Source organism: Lycorma delicatula, chromosome 4 (genome assembly GCF_047948215.1).
Source record: "Lycorma delicatula isolate Av1 chromosome 4, ASM4794821v1, whole genome shotgun sequence".
NCBI classification, from domain to species: Eukaryota; Metazoa; Arthropoda; class Insecta; order Hemiptera; family Fulgoridae; genus Lycorma; species Lycorma delicatula.
Window position 1 is genome coordinate 175,299,767 of NC_134458.1, and position 26,086 is coordinate 175,325,852.

Consider the following 26,086-nt stretch of genomic DNA (forward strand, 5'->3'; position numbering starts at 1 on the left):
AGGTGTTTCAAGAAGCTCATATAATCATCCGTAATACCATAGAGCATTATCGGTGTAGATTTAATAGCGTTCTTCTGGGTTACTTCAACGTTCATATCCTCCATTAGAAGATTACTGAAACGATCAGTTCATCAGGGGGACATTTTCGATATTGTGAAGCCCATTGTTTACGGAAGCACTGGGATTGTCAGCTGTAGAAGACGATCTGGCTGCGAGTCTGTCATATCAAGTTCAGTGTCACTTTCTGATGATCAGCAAGACTGAATATAATTTTGTCTCTAATTAACTTTCTGTGTGATGATCTCTTTAAGTCTCTGTCTGAACACATCAGCGGTTCGCGTTTTCTAGTTGTTATGCAATGCCCAAGAGATGCTGCCCAATCGTCGTTCGTACCAGCTAACAACTGATCCATGTTTACAATCTACTAGCCTGTAGTTTATTTCGGCTAATCCACTAACTAAAAAATAAAGAAGCACATGCAATTAAAATCTTAGAAACAGATGCACCAGCTTCTATTTCACACAAACATCAAAACTTAAACGGAGTATAAAAACTTACATTACATTAACAAGTATTTCGTCACAGTTTTCGGCGTATCGAGCGTTCATCACCTTGAAAGTATGAACTACCACGTTTAATTTCAGCAGTAACTATTTTACACTCGAAAACGAACAATAAGAGTTTTTTAAAGTGGAATCTACCTGTTTTTGTACATCTGTCCGTTATGCCTTTTAAAGCAAAGTACATTATACGGCTGGAACTTTTATTTTATCCATTTCTCAGAAACTGTCAAAAATTGTTTGCTTTATTCAACTGCACAAAAAATCAATTAAACCCGCACATCTAGAACTTCTCAGCAGGCGATCTAAGGATCATACTTGACAAACATCAAAGTCGTTTGACCTAATTCCACTGTTTGTTTGTCAGACCGAGAACTTTCTGGTAAAACGATATTCAGATAGAAAAAGAGTTTCACGATTTTTAAGTGAATGTGAGTCCAATCATAGTTTATTATTTATGTACAAATGGACATTTTGATATCTATTTATTTATTCACATGGCAAAAACAGATCCAATTACACTTATTTTACGTTAGATAAATTTTGTAACTTTATGAAAAGTATCTAGCCTTGCCGGGATTTGAATCTACAATCTTCCGGATTAGAGGCAGAGAAGCTGCCACTCTGTCATGTAGCCAACATTTTTATATCTATATAAACATTTTTTTTTAAATAGATTTTTGTTTAAAAAAAACCTCGATAAAAAACAATTTATAAAAATTTAAAATCATTTATAATTTCTTATAAAGCAAATACCTTTCGATACTACGTTTAAAAATCAAAATAGATTCTTCTTCTCGGATTTTAATCATTGCAAGAGTTTTAGAATCGACAGAAAAATGATTATTATGCATTGAATCGTATATTAACGAAAGTGAATGACATATTTTAGCAATTTATATAGTTTCATTCTTCTTACGTGCTACTTCAAATCTTACGTGCTACTAAAATATTTAAATTAAGTATTTTCTTGACGTTTAACGAAAAAGGTTGAAGACTGGAAAATTTGATAAAAACAAAGATGTAAGGAATGTAATTTTCCTTTATAAAATTTCATATAGAATGTTTATATTTATTACTTATATATGAGCGTTTATTAAATGCAATAATAACAACAATAATAATAATTTATTGTACTTCATTCATATTTTCGTTACAAAAGTTGATTGAAAGTTATTACATTCTTATTTTCATCTGACAGTTAAATCTTGTCTACTGTAAAAAAAAATCAATAAATATACACACCTTATTTGCAAAATTATTTTATTTTTTATGTTATATAATCATTACAGGTACAATGATGTTGTTGTATGCTGATGACCTGGTGATCTTAAGAGAAGGTATCGTTGACATTACATGAAGTCTTATTTTACAACTGCTCTATTAATAATTTAAAAAGTCAGTGTTTACAAAACATGTTATGATTTTTTTTTATGAAAAAAAAAGAGGATGATATAAATAAAATGATTTTTTAAACATTGCTATAAGTACTTTGAGCTAGTTTTACCTATACTTTAGAGGTTCTTATCTCTTCCGGTGTTCTGTTTTCCTTTTCAAACAAGCAAAGATCTTCGAAAGCAAACTTTAAATACTTTGACAAAGACTAAAACTATGAACTTGGATGTTTGGATTAAATTATATGAAACAATTCAGAAAAATACTTTTTTTTATATTCTTGAACTGTAGGAATTAAGTTATTTTGAGGAATCGGAATGGCGTCACACCGGTTTCTTTAAACGAGTAGTATAAATGATGAAATATATGCCAGGATATTTTTTCAGGCAAAAAAATAAGTCGGTAAAAATTTCACATTGAGTATTGAAGCAAGTTCTTAACCGGTAGATAAAATTGATGGATATTTGGAAAAAAATAAATATATAAGGGTATGTTATGAAGTTTTGTTTACAAAGTACAATTAGGTTGTTGGACTTACAAAAAAATTATTTTTGATTTAAATTTTGAATGGAGATACAAGATTCACAAGTGACTCTAAATAGTATAGAAATTTCCGGATTATTCAAAAAGGATTTTACAACTTTAAATGTATATAAAAAATCTATTTAGGTAAGAAATTCGGTTGAGGCTCATTTCATAACAAAACACATCAAGTTTTGACTCGCGTAGTTCATTAGTACCGAATTTAGCCACCAGAGTTGTTAAAAATAGATATATTTACTGGTGCGGAACGTGATCGCTTTATGTTTTGGTTTCACGATTTGCAAACAGCAACTACAGTTCAAAGTAATTTTCGTAGAGGGTACGGTAGAGAGTCTCCTTTTAGGCATATAATTTATTCTTGGCAGCAAACCTTCGTTGAGCAGGTTATTCTGTTAAGCACATAAAATCACCAGGACGCCTGGGCGTCTGGTGAAAGCTGCTGTAGAACAACTCGGAGAAAGCACTTTGCACTTAGTCCAAAGAAATCAACTCGATGTGGGTGACGTGAGACGACTAATTGGCGCGTATTACGTAAACGATGCACTTGAAGCCATACAAACTAAACGTGAATCAACACATTAGACGTGACCACAAAGTTGATCGGCTGCAGTTGTGTGTGGAAATGATGGATAGAATTGCAGAAAACGATATATTTTTAGACAATGTAATTTTTAGTAATTAGTCAACGTTTCACATCAGTGGCAAGGTGAATACCCATAACTGCCGAATTTGGGGTAGCGAAAATGAAACTCATGAAACTTTGTAGCATATTCGTGATAGCCGTAAAATCATTTTTTTTTTGTGTTTAAGTTCAATGGTTTTGTAAGCAAAGACTGCACGGTCCGATCTTCTTCGAGGAGTCAACAGTAAATAGTATCGTTTATCTGGACGTGCTTCAAAATTTCCTTACTCCTCAGTTAGACGATGATGACCAAGATGAATGCTATTACTACCAAGAAGACGGTGCACCACCTCACTACGGCCTAGAAATCCAAACTTTTATTGATACTCGATCCCAGGTCAGTGGATTGGTCGTGAAGGTCGAATTTCCTGGCCACCGCGCTTTCCAGATTTGAACTCGCTAGATTTTTTTCTTGTGGGGTTTTATTAAAGATAGGGTTTATTTACCACCTTTACTTGCTGAACTTGTTGACCTAAGACTTCGAATTAACGCCACAGCAGCAGAGGCAACACCCGACTTGCTGGCTACAGTCTGGATTGAAATCGACTTCAGGTGGGATGTACAAGTATGTCGCATTAAAAATGGAAGCCATATTGAACCAAAGTGAATGTTGGGGGTTAAAATTTAATGTGTTTTTCTATGAACTGACACCTCAACTGAATCTGTAGTTATCTCAATAAATTTTTATATGTTTCTGAAATTGTGAAGTCCTTTTTGAATCATCGGTTACTATTTTGCATTCATACTGTAAAAAGCTGTAAAGAGAGTTACTCTACTATTTTATGCTATACTATACTTCTGTACTACACTCTTTTGTACATTGACCTTCAGAAGTTGTATTTCAAAAACTGGTTCCTTAAGAAACCAATTTTAAGACTTTTCCTTATAGTTATTTTCTTTTAAACTACTATTTAAAAAAAAATAATTTAAAAAAATGACTATACTTTATTTTAAAAATAAAATTACGAATTACATTACAAAATCAAAATATTTAAAATAGTAAATGATAAATTTCCAAAAGTGGGTGCAAATCTTTATATTAATTGATGCCAACTTCTCATGATTCTGAAGCATGAATACGTAATTATATAGTATCAATACAATTTTAATATTTTACGATTAAATATCTACAATCTGTTCTCTTGGAACAACGAATAGATCTACTGACTTTCTATAATTGTTTATTAGGTTTGCATCCTGTAACAGCTGCAGATTGGTGATAACGATAAATTATTTATTATAGCATGTGAAAAATTGCCATGCTTGACAGGTACTTGAATCCATAACTTTGGAAATGAAAGGCAGAGATGCTACCACTCCGTCGTGGAGATCGACAGTTTCATTAAGAAATTTTAAGTGTGTTTAAATGCATCACCAAATGTTTACGAATTACGGCTCAACTCAAAGGTCGCAAAGGTTTGCAAATTTGTATGATAGGCAGTTACATAAAAAAAAAACTTGCAATTTTCGGGTATGGAAGCAAACCGTTTGGATTTTTTTTAACGTTTATGTACTACTTAACCGTTACATTTTTCCCTTGAGAACGTTTTTCTTAAACCCCAATAACTAAAAAGTTAAAAATTCGGAAATTTCTTTCATTTCAAATTTTGCTTATGATAATTATCCCGCATACAAATACTTACTGATTAAGTTTAAACAAAAAGGTTTGTTCAGCATGAAGATATTTAGCGAAAAGTACTATGACATACATAGGTACATAATCGCATATATCCATCCGGGAAATTTTTATTTTGTCTTGGTAGACTCCTTACGGTTTGAAACATCGAGATCTGTGAAAATCCGGTTAGTGATCTTTAACTGTCTCCATAATTTTTAACGGATCACTTACTTTCCAGAACAAGTTGAGAATGCGAAATGTGTCAAGTCCAGCTATAGAACTACATATGTAAATTAATAAAGACAGATTCATCAAATAAAAGCTACCTAAGATTTTACAATATTAAACATTCTTGCTTAAATATATTTCGGAAGAAAACAGAACGATATAATGAATACACATAGAATTGAAGAACAAATTTAACTTCATTTTACATTGAACACCATTTTGTAGTACATGCTTTTGTTTGTTCTTTATACTTTTATTATTTAGTTATGTATTTATACTTTTCTTTATTTCATAAAGAAACCTATATGTAAAAGAATTTTCCAGTAATACGTAGTTTTAAAAAATAGATTCTGTACTTACTACGTAACTCATTAAAGCAAATTCAGAAAAATTTGACATTTTTCATCTTATAAATCTTACTTTTGAGATGAAAAAAAAGCCGGCAATGAATTAATTGCATAACTTATCCATCCGGCTCTCTTTTTCTGTTTAGACTCCGGAACCACCATAAGGTATTACTTCAGAGGATGAATGAGGATGATATGTATGAATGTAAATAAAGTGTAGTCTTCCAGTCTCAGGTCGACCATTTCTTTGTGTTAATTAACCATTGTGTGATTAATTGAAACCCCACCACCAAAGAATACCGGTATCCACGATCTTGATCTGGCTACACCGGTCAAGTTGGGAAATTCATTTTTGAAAAAACTTTAGTAAATAAAAAATTTATAAACTATAAATTGTGAGTACCACTCGGCCATGGAGATCGGTGGAATATAATTATAGGAATAAATAAAAATAATTATAGAGATAGATTAGTGAAAGCGGAAAAAAATATACTAATTTATTAAAAGGATGGTAATAAATAAAAAAAAAATTAATAGTTATTTTTTATAATGAACAAATTATAAAATTACAAATTTATTTTACAAATAATGTTACAAGTATTACAAATCGTTATAAAAATATGTCTATAAAGTGTATATGTAGTAAAAAAACACTGCAGTGAACAGATGACAAAAAACAACTGAAGCACACTAGTCATCAAGCCGATGACGTGTCAGTATAGCGGCGCAGTTAAGATGCTCTGTCTCATCTGTCGACAACATACGCATGCAGTCGTTGCCTCGATTAGCCTGTACGATTAGCAATATGTCTGTTTGTATGTGAGCGTCAGTTTAGTTGTTTCTTTTGCTTGTGCCGCGTTAAATTGCTGTTAAACAAATGTTATTCGGAAAAGAAGGTAAGAAGTTGAATTATTTATATTTTTAAATACAGAAATCTATTTTATTATGTAGCTTATGTTTAACAGAAATACTTAAACCAACTTGTTGATCAAATGACATAACCTGTTGTTACTGTAATACTGTAGATTGTTTTCATTAAATAACTGAAGTTTGTTATTCACTATAAAACAGGATAGTATCAACAACAAAATTATGTCAACATATTTGTTAAGTTGTAAATTCAAAGATCGTATTATATTAACAAATGTTTCTGTTTTAGTTGTTTATTATAATACTAACTTTGTACTTTCAACAATAGTTAGGCTACATCACTTTTATCTGCTAATTATTTATTTTACAATAAGATTAATAAATGTTAATATGTTCTCAGCCTTAAAATAACATTTATTTTGTTTTATTTTTCTGTAAATCGGTCATTTCTAATTTAATTGTTGATGAAATCTATAAAAAAAAAGAAAAGAAGTTAACTTATCTGTTTTTCAGCGTCTTGTTAAATGATAAATTTTTATAGGTTAACCAAATTGATTTTGTGTGCAATAAAACTAAACCATATTATATGCTTTTATATATCTTAATCAATCGCTAAACTTGGCTTTATTATTATTAAATATTTATTATGCTTACATATTATAATCATATAACTAAAAAATATATTATATCTTAGGTCTACTTTAAGAACAGAATTAGTTTTTTTTTCAAGATATAAAAGAACAGGCAAAGTTTTTTTTTATCATGTGGTGGGGGAATACAATTTACGTACCCAACAACAGTTCTAAATCCAAAATTTCAACATCCTACGGCTAATCGTTTTTGAGTTATGCGAGACATATTCGTACGTACAGATAACGCCGAAACTAGTAAAAATGAATTTAGGAATGGTCAAAATGGATATTTCCGTTGAAATCTGAAAACCGAAACTTTTCGCAATCACAATACTTCCTTTACTTTGTACAAGCAAGTAAAAACTAATAAAAAATTTGAAAACAAATATAGTGTAAAAAAAGTTATTTTTTTAAATATTAAAAAAAATTACAAATTGAAATTATTAAATTCAAATTAATGAAAGCTAAAATTGAATTAATAGTATTTGAAATATTTAATCCTTATATATTTATTTCTGTTTATTTTGATTTTATTTTCATACAAAATTACAAACAATAACACATTACATATTTTATTTTTAATAATATTAAAAGTAATAATAAAGATGAAAAAAACTTATTTAAAATAATTTCTGCTATATAACATAAAATGTATAACTTGTATGAAAATTTATGTACCCTCTGTAGATAAATTCATCATGAATTTTCATCATTACTATTAGATTTTATAAAGAGAAACAGAAATTCTGAATTATACCACCAATAACTTAAAACAGGAATAACAATTTATAACTATTGTAATCTTAAAATAGTTATTTATTTAACAATTTCTTCACTAATTAGATTAAAATAATAACTCTTCAATTTCATCCATTTCTACTAGCCGTTTAAATAAGAGAAAATTGTAGTAATCTTTAAAGTTTCTTGATTGTTTTACATTATTAGGTAACAAATTATTTCAACTACGGAGCCACTAATGAATAAAATTGTCTATACAGTTCTAATTTTGGCAAAGGTAACACAAATTTATCATTCCTACTTAAATTAGTCTTGACATATGATGCGTTACTCTGTACATATTACACCTTTTTTACAAAGTTTTTAGAAGGCAAAAATGATACAAATATCTTTAGGGCAATGTGATAAGTTTATATAAAGTGGTAAAGATTCGCTTAATCTGTTTTTATGAGAAATCGTTCTTATTGGATGTTTTTGTGATTCCCCAACAAGTTATACCATACATTATTCTCTATTCTGTGGAGTGATGCAGTATCTTTAGTAATTTTGTTATAAAAATTCTTTTAGAAATAAAATTTACGTATATTTAATCCTATTTCTTTTTTTATCTTATTTGTATGTTTCTTCCAAGCCATTCATAACTAAACTTACTCCCAGATATTTATGTGTATTTAGTTGCAATGTAATTCGACTTGTATAGTTTATGTTTGTATTACAGTTTAAATTGTGATGTTTTATGCTTTATAATATTTCTGGCAGACATTTTAATCGAAAAAATTATATAATTTTTCTTCATTACGTTTAAATAAATTAAATAATAAGTGTCAATTAAATAAACTAAGCCGTTTTTGATTAACCACCACCTAATTCTCATAAGGTCTTCTTCAATATTTTTTTTTTTTATTTCGTATACACTTCGGCTTCATTATATAATATTGTGTCATCTGCAAATGTTGTCACTCTAATTTAAAATTTTCCACTATATAAATTATTTATGTATTTAATAAATAAAGTAGTTCCTAACACGGAACCCTGTGGGATACTGTTCTTAACAGTATCTTGAGAACTCATTTCTTCCAATTTGACATTTTGAGATCTTTTCCTCAAATATGTCTCAGACCGTTTATTTCATTGACTTCTTATTCCACTTTTCCATAGTTCGTCAAGCAAAATATTATGATCAACAACATCGAAGGTTTTTTCAAATCCAAGAATAAACCTGCTACTAGCTGACTTGTTTTATTGTAGTATAATATAACTTTCTGTTATATTGTACATAAAATTCAAAAAGGCATCTTCAGTACTTTTTTCTATGTAAAGACCATATTGATTTTTACTGAAAAAGTTTGTTTTTTCAAGGAAATATATTAACATCATTTTTATAATTTTTTTCTGGAATTTTTGAAACCACAGGTAATAATGATATAGGTCGGTCATTACTAATATTTTGTCTATCACCACTCTTAAATAAAATAAAACAAAAGAGTTTTTAAACATCGAGGGACATTTACCTTTGCTCATACTTAAATTAAACAAATGAGCCAAACATTTATAACATCACTAACCTCTCCATTGTATTAATTCTTATTTCATATATTCCTGTTGATTTATAAGTTTTCACACTTTTAATAATTCTAATTATTTCGTTATTACTTATAGATTTCATATATAACATACAAACGAGTTTTTTGGTTTTGCAGAAAAAAAAATACGAACTCAAATATTTGTTGCTTTGATCTAAAAGCGACATTATCTTCCAGATCGCTTGAGTTACATTGCGATCATCCGTTTTCATTTTTTCCGCTTTAAGAATTCGGATAAGTAGCTGTCCAGAAATTCTTTTGCTATTTATTCCTGATTTATGGCGCATTTTATTTTTTGGCTGCTCTCCAAAATCATTCTATTTCTTGAGTATACACCCCGTAAGTGGATCAATGAAATTCTACGAATGGTTACCATTATATTCAGAAATTATTATTGAACCAGGTTCAATGTGCTCTATAATTGGAAATAACATCTGCAGAACAGTTATTTACTATGAACATGAAACTGCTCCTGATGGAATCCTTTTTTTTCTTTTTCCTGTTTATCCTCCGGTAACTACCGATTAGATAATACTTCAGAGAATGAATGAGGATGATATGTATGAGTGTGAATGAAGTGTAGTCTTGTACATTCTCAGTTCGACCATACCTGTGATGTGTGGTTAATTGAAACCCAACCACCAAAGAACACCGGTATCCACGATCTAGTATTCAAATCCGTGTAAAAATAACTGGCTTTACTAGGATTTGAACGCAGGAACTCTCGACTTCCAAATCAGCTGATTTGGGAAGACGCGTTCACGGCTTCCCTACACCTGTCCACCCAATTCTTCACTTTACATAAGACATCAACTGTAGATTTTCCTTTAATGAATCTGTATTGTGAAGGTGAAGGCCTTCCGAATTCTCCAATTCTATCAAGATTCTTTCCGCAATGAGTCTTTCATATAGTTTGCCTATCGAAGGTAACAGACTTATTGGCTTGTAGGTGGGAGCTTGGCCGATCATAATAGGCTTAGGTATCAAAATTACACTTCTCTGTTTCCATGTTAGAGGGAAAATCCCTCTCTCCAACGCTTTATTAATGGCCTCTAAAACAAGCCACGGGTGCGCTATCGTCAACCCTTTAAGTAATCTTCCCGGAACCCCATCCGATCTGTTTATAATTACCTAAAGCAAACTGCTATTCTTGGTAATGTTGTTTTTTCCTGTTGGTATTTTTCTTTTCAATTATAGCTGTAATTTTCTCTGAAATAATATTAAATTCATACTTATTTCAAAATACTCATAAAAGTTTTATAACTCATTAACTCTTTATAAATCTTAAATCCCCCTTCCATTTTTCTTGTGAGCCACGTAGGATTTACACTCCGTCTTCTGTTACTTCAATTTCCTTCGTGTTTTTCTTCTAATAACAGAGATATTCTTGCTAAAATTTTCAACTGAAAATGATAAAGACATTTTTATATTCAATAACTAACTCCTACTAATCATTATACTTGCATACTAATCACTCCTCAATTCGACTCATTTTGCTTGTCTAAAAGACTCAATAATTTACAAAGTTTGTTGTTACAGTAATGTAGTTATGAATTAACAATAATTTTCAAATAGTATTATTCGGTAATTGGAGTGAGGCGTGAGATTTCAAGCTTCCGCGTAATCAGTTAACAGTTGTTAGGACTATGAAGAACAGAAAAGTGAAATTTCCGATGAACCGTAAAGCAAAGGCAAATTGCTGTGACATTTAAATCAGTGATATCCTGAAAGATTCCTAGCTAATGACAACTATACGTCATCAGTGTCTGAGAGTCAATAATAACATGACCTCCGGTAAAGCCCATCAGAATTACGATCGGAAGGGTATAGCGACTGGAATCGTCACAAGAGGGTGTGTTCCGTGTGTGGGATTAAGATGGTACTGGAGAAAGGAATGGTCCCGAACTTGGATGGCTCGTTGTAAATATAAATAGTTACACGCTCGGCTCGTAATTGACATGGCTAATCAGACCCTAAGAAAAATTAACCGTTTTCTCACAAGTTATTTATTGCGTTTGGAATCACACGATCAACTTATTGGATAACAGTGCCAGAATTCATAATTGAAATGGAAACACCCTACAGACCTCATTTTTACAAGTTATATTTCATTCTTTAGAAGGTCTCAAACATTCTGACTACTTGTAATAAAGTTATCTACATACAGTTAATATCACTGGTACCCAATTTTCTAATTAGTATAAATAAAATTATAATTTTTTTAAACTTGAAAAACTTTTTTTTGTAAAAAAGCTAACTTTTTAACACAAAACAAATTGGTCATAACGTTTTTATATTTTATTTTACATTAACAGTACAAAATTACCGATACGCGAAATAAAGTATGCACAGCTTATTACTTGTAGAAACAGTTAAACGATAGAGGTTTTTTAATTTTTTTTTTAAGTGGTGTAATCAGACTTGCTTGAATGACTAACTGGGAATCACATGGGATTTTGTGAGATTAAAATTTAAAATTTTAATTTCACTCATATTTCTATTGGTGTTGTGGAAAAAGATTCTCTGTATTCTCACGGTAGATTGCTTTAGAACCGCATAATTCTGCTAATATTAATCAAACCTGTCAAATCTTGCGTACTTCTGGCAAAGTGATATATCAATGAGTATTATTAGAAATGTTGTTACGATTATATTTATTTATTTAAATGTTATTGCATCTTGAAAATGAGTAAAAATAAAGAAAAAATCATTATGTTTTGACGTTTTATTACAATTATGAGAGTGCAAATCAGGCTGCTAAAAAATGTTCGATGTTTATGGTCATGATACGGTATCAGTATTGTTACACAAAGCTGCTTCAAGTATTATCTGTACATTTTAATTACAATGATGCACTTCGCTCTGGTTTTCCGATGACTGAAAAAATCAATGAAATCAGGGGTATAATTGATCAAGACCGGTAAATTAGAGATTCATACCCGTAAAGCAAAATGATGTCTGTGTTTTCTTCAATGGAAAATTTATAAGGCATTGTTAGATAATGATATACGCGCATTATTCCATCCACTTATTTAAATGTTTATTGCTGTTCAAATCCAAAACACTTAATTGTTGGAATCAGTTATTTGTATTGCCAACTTATAAAATAAATTATTTCAAGCAAATATAGGTAAAATTAATTTTTAATTGGCTTTAAAAAAATAATAATAATTGGGTTTAAAAATCCTACCCTACTAAAAGGCATTTGTATGTGTGTCTGTCTTCTTCTTTGTTTTCTTCTTTAGCCTCCGGGAATTACCGTTCAGGTATTACTTCAGAAGATAAATGAGGATGGTATGTATTAGTGTAAATGAAGTGTAGTTTTGTACAGTCTCAGTTCGACCATTCCGGAGTTGTGTGGTTAATTGAAACTCAACTACCAAAGAACACCGGTATTCACGATCTAGTATTCAAATCCGTATATAAGTAACTGCCTTTACTAGGATCTGAACGCTGGAACTCTTGACTTCCAAATCAGCTGATTTGGGAAGACGCTTTCACTACTAGACCAAGCCGGTGGGTTACAGAATGTGTGTCAGTCAGTGTGTGTATGTCCGTCCCCCTTAGCTTTGCACTGTAATGTACCGATCACTAACGGAATATCCCGATTCGTTAGTATCAATTTCTACAGTTAAATTTCTAATTTAAATTCGTTTAATTTCGTTATATCAATTTTCATCATTCAAAAAAAAAAATTTATACACAAGAGGTAATGAATTTTGGACACCTAATAATCCCATTCCGAGACGCCGCCCGCCCGGAGGGCCTAGCTGCGGATGGCGTCTCTGCAGCATACCTCTGCGGAGACAGAGGTATTAAATTCTCTACAATTTATGTTTAAAAAATATATTTTTTATTGCCAATTTAACACCGGTATTGTACGTCAAACGTAAAAATATGTGTTTTTTTATCCTATTTTTGGCGTTTTACATGGGATATCTTAGAAACTAAGAGAGACCTGAGAGAGAATTCTGGGACCTATTTTTTCGATTTCCCAGCTTAAAAACCATAAGAAAAAATTGAATTTGCCCCTTAATTAGCCTTCCCAGAATTTCAGAAAGCCTTAATTTACCCGGAGGAACTGAAACTCGGGCGAAATTTTTCATCCTGTATAACTCACTAACGAAGCGTTTTCGAACCTATGCTTATGTGAGCTTTTTTCTTATTTTTAGCCTCTAGAATTAGTTGGCAAAGTATTGCCCTATCCTCGTGAATCACTCTGTATATAAGATATGTATATTTTTTCTTATAAAATACTTTTTATCTATATAAAATAAAAAAGAGCCGGTAGTTTAAGTACATTGATACGAAAGGATGCTACTTTGTTAAACTATACTTATTGACTGGATTTTCATATTGAAGAAATTATTAATAAGTTACAAAAGATCTAAATAAAATAAAATAACTTTTTATTGTATATTTTTTTTGTTAAATATAAACCACCATATTTGATTCTTTAACGCTACATTATCTTTTATATCTGATGTTATGAATTTGTATAGTATAATATATCGATACCCGTTTTTAATACTTACCCCCTGTATCGATCCTTTACTACAGTGAAATTCTCTTCGCCTTCTACGTTTATACAAAAGTCTATCGTGGTTGTTGCTATTAAATAGAAAATATCTGATAACAGATCAAACAGCTGTATCGGTTTCTCGGCGTCTCTCTCGATGATCTGTATTAACTCAAGTATAACCTCAAAATTATTGATGCATAAATAAATACCTTTTGCTTTCTGTTGCCGTATACGTTAAATAGATAGCTGATACAACTTATTGTACAATTATAATTTTAATCATACGATTTCTGATGTGTGCTCCAACGAACGCTAATAAAATAAAAAATAAAAATCAGAACGGGTTTATGAATGATATCGATATCTTATATTTTTTAAGGATATATTCATTCACGATGTGACAAATAAAAAAAAAACCACATAAGGAATTAAAGAAAAAGCTGGCAACAAAGTTATTATAGTTTCTCGGCATTATACTTATAAAGTGGAAAAATAATGAACATGAAAAAAATTTTAAAAATTCAATAGTTCTAAACCTTGATCTGCTTCCCCAAATTCTTCAATATTACTCACAAAGTAATTGTTGGGCTACTTTCACTACGTCTATGCTTAGGAAGATCAAAAAATTATGTTAAAAAATATGCAATAAATAAAAAATTAGCTTTTTTTTATTTTTGGGAAAGAAGTTGAATTTGGGGGCAAATATTTTTTTAAATGGTAAGATAAACCTGAACGAATGTATTGAGCTTAATATAAAGTGGGGTTATATTTGCAAAATTTTGAAAAGATTGGCCCGATATAACAACCCCCTCCGGAGATATTGTTCCCAAACTTTTACCAGTTTATTGCGCCATATATATGAGTCTACGTACCAAATTTCATCAAAATCTGTTTATCCAGTCAAACGTTATTAAGCTTCAAACACTCCAACATATGTACATAACCCCCCACCTTTTTGTTTAGTTTTTGGGTTCCTCGGTCATGAAATGTCGAGAAATGTAATAAACCATTTTTGACTGATTACCATTACTTCTTTCTTGCAATATAGTTTTAGTGCTATGAATCCAGGAGATCAATAAAAAAAAAATTAAAAAAAAAACAGTAGAAAACCTTGGCCTGTTTTTATGATTCATTTTTCAATACGTGCTTAGAATAAAGTTTAAAAATAAATTTCAACAAATAAAAATAATATTTAAATAAAATTTCTTAAAACATTTTTCCTTTCATTTTGAACAGAAGAGGGAGCTATTCCTACCTTTGCCTTTGTTTTTTCTTATGATTTACCGGTTGAAGGGGTATTTTAAAGAAATGTTTTGAAAGAAGGTATGAAAATGAAAACATTTACAATCTTAAATAAAATACATAAAAAACTCTTTTGAAATTTCAAACAATGAAGATGTTTTTGCTCATGGTTTGAAACTTTTTTTTTTTTTTTAATTTGAAGCTTAATAAATTAGAATTATTCATCATATGATACATACCAAGTGTTCCACCATGGAAGCATGTTTTATTTTTTCTTATCTAATTGGTTTATTATAAATTGCTTCTTCTTAATTTTTACAGTAAGAACGTATTTACTTTTACTTTACTTTACTTTTACAGTAATAACGTATTGCATCGTTAGTCAAAAAATTGTATTCTTTAAATCAACATAAAATTTAATGAATGTTCAAGCTAAATTATTTGTATAATTTGTTTAAAATTAAATTTTAATACTAAAAAAATGAACTAAATATCAAAATAAAACAATATCTAATTATGTGAATATTTGTACATTTATTTGATGATCCGGCACCTCTATGATGCGATTAATTAGCCTCTCAATACAACGAGAAGCAAGATTCATGCACTGAACACTAAGTTTGTTCAAACAATTAATATTTAAATATATAATTTCCCACACGAAAAGCATAAATACCTTCACCACGAAAGTTTGTAAAATTAACAAGTCATTTTAAAGTAATAGGTGGAATTTTATCTTACCTTAATACTTTCTGATTAAATCGACAACGGATTACAGATAATTATGGTAAGATAAATAGAAAATACCTATCAGTTAGCTTTTATCACTTTTAACTTTTGAGATTTACAGACCAACTTAAAGAAGAGAAATTTAGATTAAGTATTTAGTACAAACGTGTTCTACTCCTTAAGTATTTCTTTTTGTTATTTGTTAATTTTTTTTTTAATAAGGTAATGGATGTTTTGATATTTTCAGGATATATGATTTTAGTTGGAGTATTTTTATTTATACTATTATCAGCTATATTTACAACCATTACCAACATGGTGTTTAAAATAAACAAAAGTTTTCAAATAGTCTATCAAAAAAGTTAGAATACGTTAAAAAACGTAATTTATAACGCTAGTGGACTCGAATGAATTTCGACCAGCAAGGTGACGGATATATAGTGAACGGAAAAGAGAAAAAATGTGTAATTTTATTACGCAATACTTGATCTTTGTAAATAAACTAAATTGTCATTCTTGTTTTTGTGGAAAACCGTACGGTTGATTTAAGTGAAATTGATTCATGCAAAACTAAAGTAAACTTAACTCATAACTTATAGGGCTGTAAAATTTAAGTTGCTAACTTTTGAAGAGTTTAAGCTTAAACACATTTTAAGTTGAAATATCAAAACGGAAAGTTGTTTAACCATACACGATTATACTGTGTACAGTGCCTAAGTTATATAGACCTAATACAATGTTATATAAAATTTATAATAAACTTAAGTACCGCGTTGTAGACAAACAGTTTTAGTAGTAAACTTCGCTTCACAATAGAGCTAAAAATAATTTACTTAGTGCATTATATCTAATTCTTGTTAACTTTTCGTTAATTTTGTATTATTTCTTTACTACGAGTAACTAATTTCACTCTTCTGGAAAGCTTCAATACTCCTTTTATCCTGAAACTTATATAGCTCAAAGAATTATACTTAAAATACTGTATAAAGTTTTTGAACATATTAATTCCTGCTTAAACAATTTTCAGTTACTGATGAATAATAAGTTTGTTAAAATTTATCTCTATCAGATAGACAAAGATATTTAGACTAAATAAAAGTATTATTATTATTATTTTTGGTATTCAATATTCAATTCAATAGAAACTTATATAATAATGTATTCACATGAATACATTATTATATCAGTGAGCGGTTTGTCACATTCATTATACATCGGTCCTTCTTTACCGGTAAGCATATAAAATTCGTTATTCCTGTGTGATCGATTCTGTTTTATCAACGCCAATTGTTCCCGGCGAGTCAGTTTCGAATCGCTCTTCCATTTACATGGAGTAATTTTGTTTGGTTTCATTTTGCTGTTTATTATTCTCTAAGCGTTTCTGATAATGCTGGGTAGATGATTTTGACGTCTGCCGTTCAAATAGGGGATTACAACCGTATTGTCACTATTTTTTACTATTCTGCGTTTTCATTTCCTGAAATACCAGCATACGCTGAAAATACATGTAGGTCTGAATAGCAGTTTACTCGCTTAACAATATGGAACATATTTGCACTCTCTTCGCAGAAATTTTCTGTGAAGCGATGAATGTACTATATAGAAATGAGCTCTGCCGAATAAACACTGGCTTTATCAGACAGTTTTCAAGAGGGAGCTTTACCTTAAACATATACAGCGAACCCAGTACTGGGTTCAATTTTGAAATCATTAGTACAATATCCTTCACAGTTACTGATTGATGAAATCTCTTTTTGGATGATCATTCCTGGTTTCTATTTTCCATAAGAGATATCTAATCTTGTTGTATTTTGAAAAATTCCACGGAGGTATTTCCATGTTTAATTGTTAATTTACAGTATCGTATTCCGGCTGATCTGGAATAGGTATTGTGGTGTTCGTATAAAGCACCCAATGGATTATTTTTAAAAGGTTTATTATAATTTCTGTGGATAAGATAGACACATATATTTGCTGCATAAGTAGTAGTTGAATTCTTCTATTATGTAATGAATGGCATTATTTTAAGCCTGCTTCAGATATTATTCTAGTCGCTGAAATTGTTCGGAAAGTATGTAAATTATTAAAAATGTCTGTAGCATACATAATTTATTTATTATGTATGACATCTAACTTTCTTAGATAAGATTATTTACCATATGAATAAGCAATACACCGTAGTCCAACTTCAATTGAACCAGTACTTTATTTAATCGGAGTAATGTCTTTATATGAGACCCAATTAATTTAATAATATCGAGGTCTTTCTTTTATATGTGCAATCCCCAAGTATGAAATTTATTTAATAATCGGCCTAAAAAGCGTACGTTATCTTTGTATAGAAATAAATGGCCATTAATAGTTACAACCCTTTGAAAAGGAGACTTCGTAGGCTCTTTTGGGGAAATCTATACCAGTTTCATTCGTAATAGGCTCATCTGGTGGATTCCTGAATCTCAGTTTTATTTAGATGTTTAATCGGGTCAGATGTGCTTTTATTATTTTCATGGAAAATATTTACTGGTAGCTCTAACTCGGCAGTCCGGCAACTCTAGACAGTCCGGTGTCTATGATTCACTTAATCTTAGCTGCTAAGCCTGTATGTATGTAAGAATACATACATACATACACACGTGGGCGCGCGTACAAATTTGCTGTCTCTCACATCTGTCTGCGGTATGTCCAAATGTTGGCATTTAATATATCACATAGGTTCGGTATAAAAGCTTTCACTCTAGACAGTGTACACCAACACGAACTTTTTCAGACAAGGAAAGTTTTCAATAGATCTTCCTTATCTGAGAAAGCAAGCACGTGAGAAGGAAAAATCAGAATCTCATGCTTAGCCTCAGGCATTTAGTCACATCTTGACTTGATAATTCTTCAACTATTATTTCTTCAGTATAATTAACCAGATCGCAACAAACAACCCCTTTCGATGAATTAATTGATTTTCCTTTAATTAACCTTTAATATGATAGAAACTACCAGTTATTTTTTTAAATACCGGTACATAATAGGACGTTCCTCTGATTGACTCCGGAGAACAAGGAAGTGTCAATCAATTTATATCAGTAGTATTTATATCATATATATTATTATATTTGTATTAGTAGTATAGTAGCAGTAGTTAAACTAATAATACGAGTAATAGCTAAAATAGTAATAAATTTAAGCCTGTTTAAAATACTAGGCCTAACTGGGATTTGAGTCAAGAATCTTCTTGATGAAACAAAAGATTCAGTTTGCCGATGATTAATAGTATGTTTGAAAAAGACACCTGGAAGCCACTTTACTTTTTATTTCTCTTTATGAGCCTAGCTTTGGATGTTCGTTATCGTTTATCAATTGCAGTAGTTCTTTATTTCTCAGGTCACTAAGAACAATTTTTGTCATGGTATCTAACAAACACAGTATTATTTTTTGTAAACAAGATGTAAAGCAACTCAAAAATCCTAAATGGGGATAATAGGGTTGACACTGATGAGTTTAAAGAGCAATGAGCAAACAAAATTTTAACTTACAAATGATTAGGTTACGTCAACCTTAATTAAAATGGCGACCATTAAATATTATTCACTGCTAGTTTCAAAAGTGTTCTACAATACGTCTTAAATAATTACTTAACAGTGAAACACTAAATAAATGAATAAGTAATAATTTATGCAAATGGTGCCACGGAAAAAAGATCTATTTTGCTACGTCTATATAGTTTTTAATTTTTATTGCATTTTCCCTATTAAATAATAATAACTTTATACCCAGTAAAATGGAAAAAGATTACAACCATTTAACTTTCTTTCTGATTTATTTTGAGAATGGTTGGATAGATCCATCAGCTCATAATTTTACGTCTCCTTTTTTAATTTTGGTTTTTAAGATTCTAATTTTGTAATTTGATTATTAAGTACGTGTAAATAATTTATAACAACATTGCACTGAATATGTAAAAGGTAAATGAAAACTCGTTTAAATTTATTGTTTAAATATCCTATTTGTTAAAGAATATAAATACAAAATTACTGTATAATGCGGGTGCGTTTCTACATGTACAAGAGGTTAATTATTGTAGGTTTTGATTACTTTCTGTTCTCGTATTTATAAGATACAATTTCAGATGTTTCCATAGCTAACGAAGTATTTGCTTATTTGTATTTAAATTTCTATTTAAATTAATTTGCAGAAAGTAATAAAAGGTACTCTATACGTACTGTTAGTCTATACAATTCGAGTATTTGCTATTTTGTTTGTTTAGCGATTTATACTACAGTCGAAATTCGGATCAGTGAACAGGATATGTATGTTGTGTTTTAGTTACCCCCATGAGTATCTCAATCTAAGCAGTGACATTTCATTATGTATGGTATGGGATTAATAAGCCCTCTCTCGTGTACTGCGGTCCTAGTTGTAGGATCGTAGCCAGTTCAGCGTATAGGAAGACTGCTAGAGAACTCCACCGGAGCATTTACACATAACTATAACTTGATAAACAACGTCTGTGTATTTATAATCTGATTTCAGGCTATATTTATCGATAATCTCTGTATAGTGTACCTTTTGTGGTTGAAATTCGTTGTGTCGTTGCGTTGCCTGTAAGCTATATATCGATTTGTTACGTTACAGATACGTTTGTTAGTAGTGTATAGAGAATTTAAATGTTTTGAAAAGGAAATTAAAATATATTTAATTTCCTTTACTAACTTATTTAACTAATAGATTTGTATAATTGAAAAACAAACTGTTTGCTGATAAATTTTTTTTTAATTAACTCAATAGTAATTTATAATTCAACAATATTAAATTTGTTATCTAGGTAAAATTTTTGGAAAGGACGTTTATATTTTCATTTTCAAGCCTATAATTTTTTTTTTTATTATTGTTTTAAATTTATTCATACACAATATTAGAACATCTGAACTGATAAATTTATGTATTTATTTCAGATTTTGTAAGGTTTATTTAAAGTGCATCTGTTTAAAACTAATTGAATAAATTTTTTTTAAACGTTCCAAAATACGTGTAATTTTTTAGATGTTATCTTGAGCTACAAGGATTGTTCCTTTTATTATTGTTATAGTGTTGGAAATCAACTCGATTAAAAGACTTTATAACATTTATTTGTACTTTAATTATTACGTATTATAAAAGGATTAAAAGTCACACGCGCGCGCGCATACACTCGCACACACACACACACACACTCACTGTTTATATATTATATATAAACAATTAAAAAGAAACAAAAAAACTCGTATGAATTTGTTTTAGTTTGTAATTTACAAAAAAAAACATTAAATTAATTTAACAGAAAATAGTTGTAGGAGAATCTATTAAAACTTGATTCTTTAAAATTAATTTTTTTTTTTTCATTTTGGATGAAATTAATTTTTACTAGCTTACGCCAAGAGAAAATTATTTATGATATATTTTTAAATGTGTCATAAAATAATGTTAATATAATGTATTCATGGGTAATAACTATTTTCTAAAAGGCTATTTTAATGTTTTGGGAAAAGGACTAACAAAAAGATCAGTTTTTTTTGTTTCTGTTTAATTGTTTAACTTATATAAATATATATATACAAGCACAAACACATACAATTTTTGAATTCTCTTTATAATTCATAATAATTAAAATACAAATAGATTTAATTATGTTTTTTAATCGACATTCCCTTATAACTGCAAGATAGCTGCATCAATTTTAATGGAATATAAATCAAATGATTTGAATTCGTATCCATACTTAGACTAATATGAGAAAGCAGACTAAAGTAAAAATAAAGCTAGTTAAATTATAATTGTAGTTGTGGAAGAAGGATTTTTATAATGTTTCTAAAAAAAATTTAATTTAAGAGAAATTTCATCAGAAAAGAAAATCGGCTCAAAATTAGAAGCTGTAATAACGGTAGAATATGAAAACAAAAAGAAAGGCATTTGATTTAGGCTCAAATAATAGATCGAAAAATGTATATCCTAGCATACACCGTTACCAACAATTTAGTAATGATTAAAAGTATTGAGTGTACTAATAAGAACAGTATTTTAATTTGTTAAAATACCCTTTGGATGATGAGGTGTACAGTGTTGATATAAGGTTAGAATCAAAGGGCAAAAAAGACAGGTTTACTTCCACGCATGGCCGTTGAATGATTCCTTATCTTTCCGTTTGACAGTACCACTAGCAAGATGTCAACTTCTGAACAGGAAACCGTTTGAACATCTCAGTTTGCTAAAAAGATATTACGTTTTTGAAAGTGGTGGTATCACGTATCTGGTCATCTTAATATACTGTTATTCATTTTTTCCACTTATTTTTTCAAATAAATTTATTGATATCTTTCAATGATAATGTATGAAACACATTCCATTATATCTTTTATACCTGTTCTTTGGTGATAATAACACCGGTTTCCACTGTCTAGCATTCAAATCCGTATAAAAGTTACAAAATTTTACTAGAATTTGAACCTCAGAACCTTCGACTTTAAAAATCAGCTATTAAACAGGTGAATTTGCGATGAAGAGTTAACCGCTAGACGAGCTCGATGGACTACATATTAATTAAAAATAATTTATTTTTTTTATTCCATCTATCCGTTACTCATTTGAACATAAAGACTTACTTATATGTGAGATAGAAGATATTTAATATTCAACGTTATTACTTCTAATTAAATTTAAAAGTATCTCGTATAAGATTATTCTACTCACTTAATGTTTAATTACGGTTTAAATTTAAATCTAAAACTTGATCGATAAATTCTATTTGTTTGATCGAAAACTTATCGTTTCGTCAGGTACTGAACGCATAGACAGATGTCTAGTAACTAACTGTTTTCTTATATTACTTTTTTGTTCGTATACTTTTGAATTAGCTCCATAAACAGAAGTCTAGCGGTGTCAGATTCTGTGGCCTGTAATCCTCCTATTTCCAAATCTTTGATGATATTCTCGCTTACAGCGCGTGCGCGTGCGTTTCCGTTGCAGAACCTATAAACAAAAATGATGTCTGCGTATTCTCACTGGGAAATTTAAATGGCATTGCTAGAAAATGAAATTTATGTACTTTTTTCCATTCAGTTATTTTAATATTTATTGTTTTTCTAATGCAATACAAAAAAAAATAAATAATTGTTGGAATCAGCTGTTAGTATTTCCAGCTTAAATAAATTATTTTAAACAAATTTAGATAAAATAATTTTTAATTAGCTTTAAATGTGTGAAATAAATTGTTTTATAGATTTGTGTGTTTTTTATTTTTTATTTTTTTTTTTAGAAGTTTGATTGTTTATTTTTATAAATATTTAATTCTTTTGTTTTACATTATTGTAAAATTTGTTTTATTTCATTCCTAGTTAAAATTTGTTGCACTTTTATATGTTTTGTTTTTATTTTAACTTCAAAATTCTTACATTTGTATTTAGTTTTTGTGGGCTTTATTCAAACCAATTTAGTTTGAATAAAATTCTCTGCAAATTTTTCTTTAAAACATTCAGGTGTTTTATTACCCGTTTAACAAAGATATTTTACCGCCAAATATAAAATAGTATGTTTTTCGTCCCCAATATTTTGTCTTTTACTCCAGATTTCTCAAAAACGACTAAAAATACAGTTATGTGACCTATTTTACCAATTTGGCAGGGAAGATTTCTCATAAAACCATTAAATGTATCCTTTACTTTGGGTCCCAAAAATTAGTGTCCGGCAAAATTTTACAGAAATCACCGAAATCAACGCCAGCAGACAGTCGCTAACGATGGTTTTCCAAACCTATGTTTAAATGAACTTTCTTTATGTCCACCAGAGAGAACGTGCTCAGAAAGTTTGTTACATTCATCGTGAATCCTCTATACATATAAATATATAAATTGGGTACCCATTTAGTTAGATAAAATTTACGAAAAACGCAACAGCAATTTATAAATTCTACTTTATTTTGCGATTCATGTGTTTTCGTGACATCATATTATTCAGGAATATAAATGATAGTCGTACGAGTATAGGCCTAGTGTAATTGGGTGGAAGGAAATATTTCTTCAGTAGGCTCCGCAACGTAATTAGGAGTCACCAGTAGTTGTATACTGCAGTCCGGTATGTACACAGGTTCGCTTTATCCTGTTGAATAATTAATGTGCGTTTAATTATCCCCCAGGAAATGCAAATCGGGGGAACGGACAGTGCTGGAACACTTAGCCTTCTTCCCTTCTGCACCCCTTTTAACAACTGTAAATACGTGCCAAACAAAAACCGGCTTCGTTCGTTTTATATTTCTTTCCTCTTTTTTTTTTTTTGGCTGGACGTCAACAACATAACATGGTTTAATAAATGGAAAATAGGAGAAAGGATAAAGGGTTGAGAGAATTATATGTATAAAGCACACAAATTGTGGTCGCAGCTAGTTGAGGGTAGACTAAGGTTAAAATTTACTGTGATACCAGACAATGCATCGCTCGTACATTTTCAGTGGTAACCATAACTATGAGACGCAATATATGGACGGTACTAACTTTTAAAGATTAAAAGAAACGTAACGAAATGAAAATATATGTATATTTATATATTATTTGTTTTTTTTTATTAAATCCATTTTCCTTTCTTATTAAAAAAAAATAAATAAATAAAATAAATCCATTTTTCTTATTTATCTTATGAAAATATCAAGTTAAGTAAGTATTATGTAATCGTGATATATATATATATATATATTATAAACAAATGATATTTTTTCGGTTTTAATAATTTTAAATCAAAAGATCTTCAAAATTTTAAATCAAAAAAATCGAAGATTTTTTGATTTTTTGTTTACTCTTGCAGTGGAAGAACAGTTTTAATAATCTTTATTAATTTTTATCAAATAACTTATTGTATTTATTGTTGTACTATTACCACTAAACATGAAAGATTGATAACAAAATGGCAGACAATATTTTTTCTGGGGGAATTAGAAAATTGTTTCAAACGCATTAAACGAGCTACCAAATAAATGTGTTAAATAATGTAAAAATTTAAAAAAATAATAATTGTATTTGAATAAATTTTTAATCTATAACGAACTTAAAGTGATAAAAGATATTATTAATCCAACAAGAAAAATTAATAATCAAAATTATATATAAAAAAAAACGTATCCACCTTAATTTAAAAATGCTAAATGAAATTAAAAAAAATAAAAGATGACCGACTTTTCGTTATTTTATTTTGAATAATTTTTTGCGCAAGAAATATACTAAATAGAAATTAAATGAGAAAACTAAAAGAGGCGTAATTTTTTATTTATTTAATATTAAAATATATTTTCGGTTTATACGAAAATAATATTAAATGAAGTTGATATCTTCATTTGTTACGAGCAATTAAAAAAAATGGCCGGGTTTCGAAAAAAATTTCAGTTATCCATTTTAAGCCTTTCTACATGGAATTTAAAAAAAATAGAAATTGGTTTTTATATATTCATATGAAGATTACACACACCAAAACTGAAGTTGATATCATGTTTTGTAATTTTAGATAAATATTTTTACATAATTTTATATTCCTTAGGTAGATAAAATATTTTCTGGTGGGATTCGTCTTTATTCGAAGTCCCATTAAGGAGTTGGAACCAAAAACCTTTTTTTTTTCTTTTTTGTGGTTTCTGGATGAAGTCACATACTCACAGTATTTAAATGATTCCATTACATTAGTATATCACTTTGGTTATGCTTTTGACCAATTTCATTTTAAAAAAAATATAATAAGCCAAATTTTTTTCGTCAATTATTGTTTTGCTTCAGACTGTGTGAACTGATTTTTATAAAATTTAGTACGATAACTGAATATGGGTCATTTATACCTTTTAATTCTGATTAAAACTGGAATTCTGGTCAAGGAATTTGGGAGATACGATCATCCTAGGTCCCATATCTCAAAATGTTACTTAATCGGTACAATATATTTTTTACATAATCCTTTACTTGTATATTTAAGTCTTTCGAAGTCATCTTTAGTCGTCCCTCAAAGCCCTCGATAGCCAGATTTACATAACTGCCTTGGCTTTACTGAGAATTATTGTGTTTTCCGTAGGGGGAGGAAAAAGCTCTGCCAGCCGCGGCAAGGCCCGCACAGACGGCAGTGCGGGGCTGTCACCCGTTAAAAACCCGTTCCCTCTTATCAAGCAGGGGCGAGATCTAAACCATATGGTATGTACAGCCTCTGCATCATCACCCAGGGACTCTAGTATCCGAATTAGATGACTGGAAGGCGTCCCCAGGGGGCGATCGACGAACGATGATTCCGAGGAGTCCCCGCCGCCATCCCCAGAAGCTGGTACCCCTTGATAACCCGTTATCAAACTCCATGTCTCTATCGATCCGCATCTCCTCAGCCTGTCGACGACTCTCCTCTATGTCCTTCTC

General features: G+C 29.8%; 1 long non-coding RNA gene across 2 annotated transcripts in view; it reads left to right on the forward strand.

Moving 5' to 3' along the window:
- Positions 1–6,142: 6,142 nt before the first annotated feature.
- LOC142322981 (uncharacterized) overlaps positions 6,143–26,086 on the forward strand; it is a 319,417-nt gene continuing 299,473 nt past the window's right edge. For both annotated transcript variants that reach the window (XR_012755986.1, XR_012755987.1), the window contains exon 1: positions 6,143–6,269. This is a non-coding gene — a long non-coding RNA (uncharacterized LOC142322981). The remainder of the gene's footprint in view (positions 6,270–26,086) is intronic.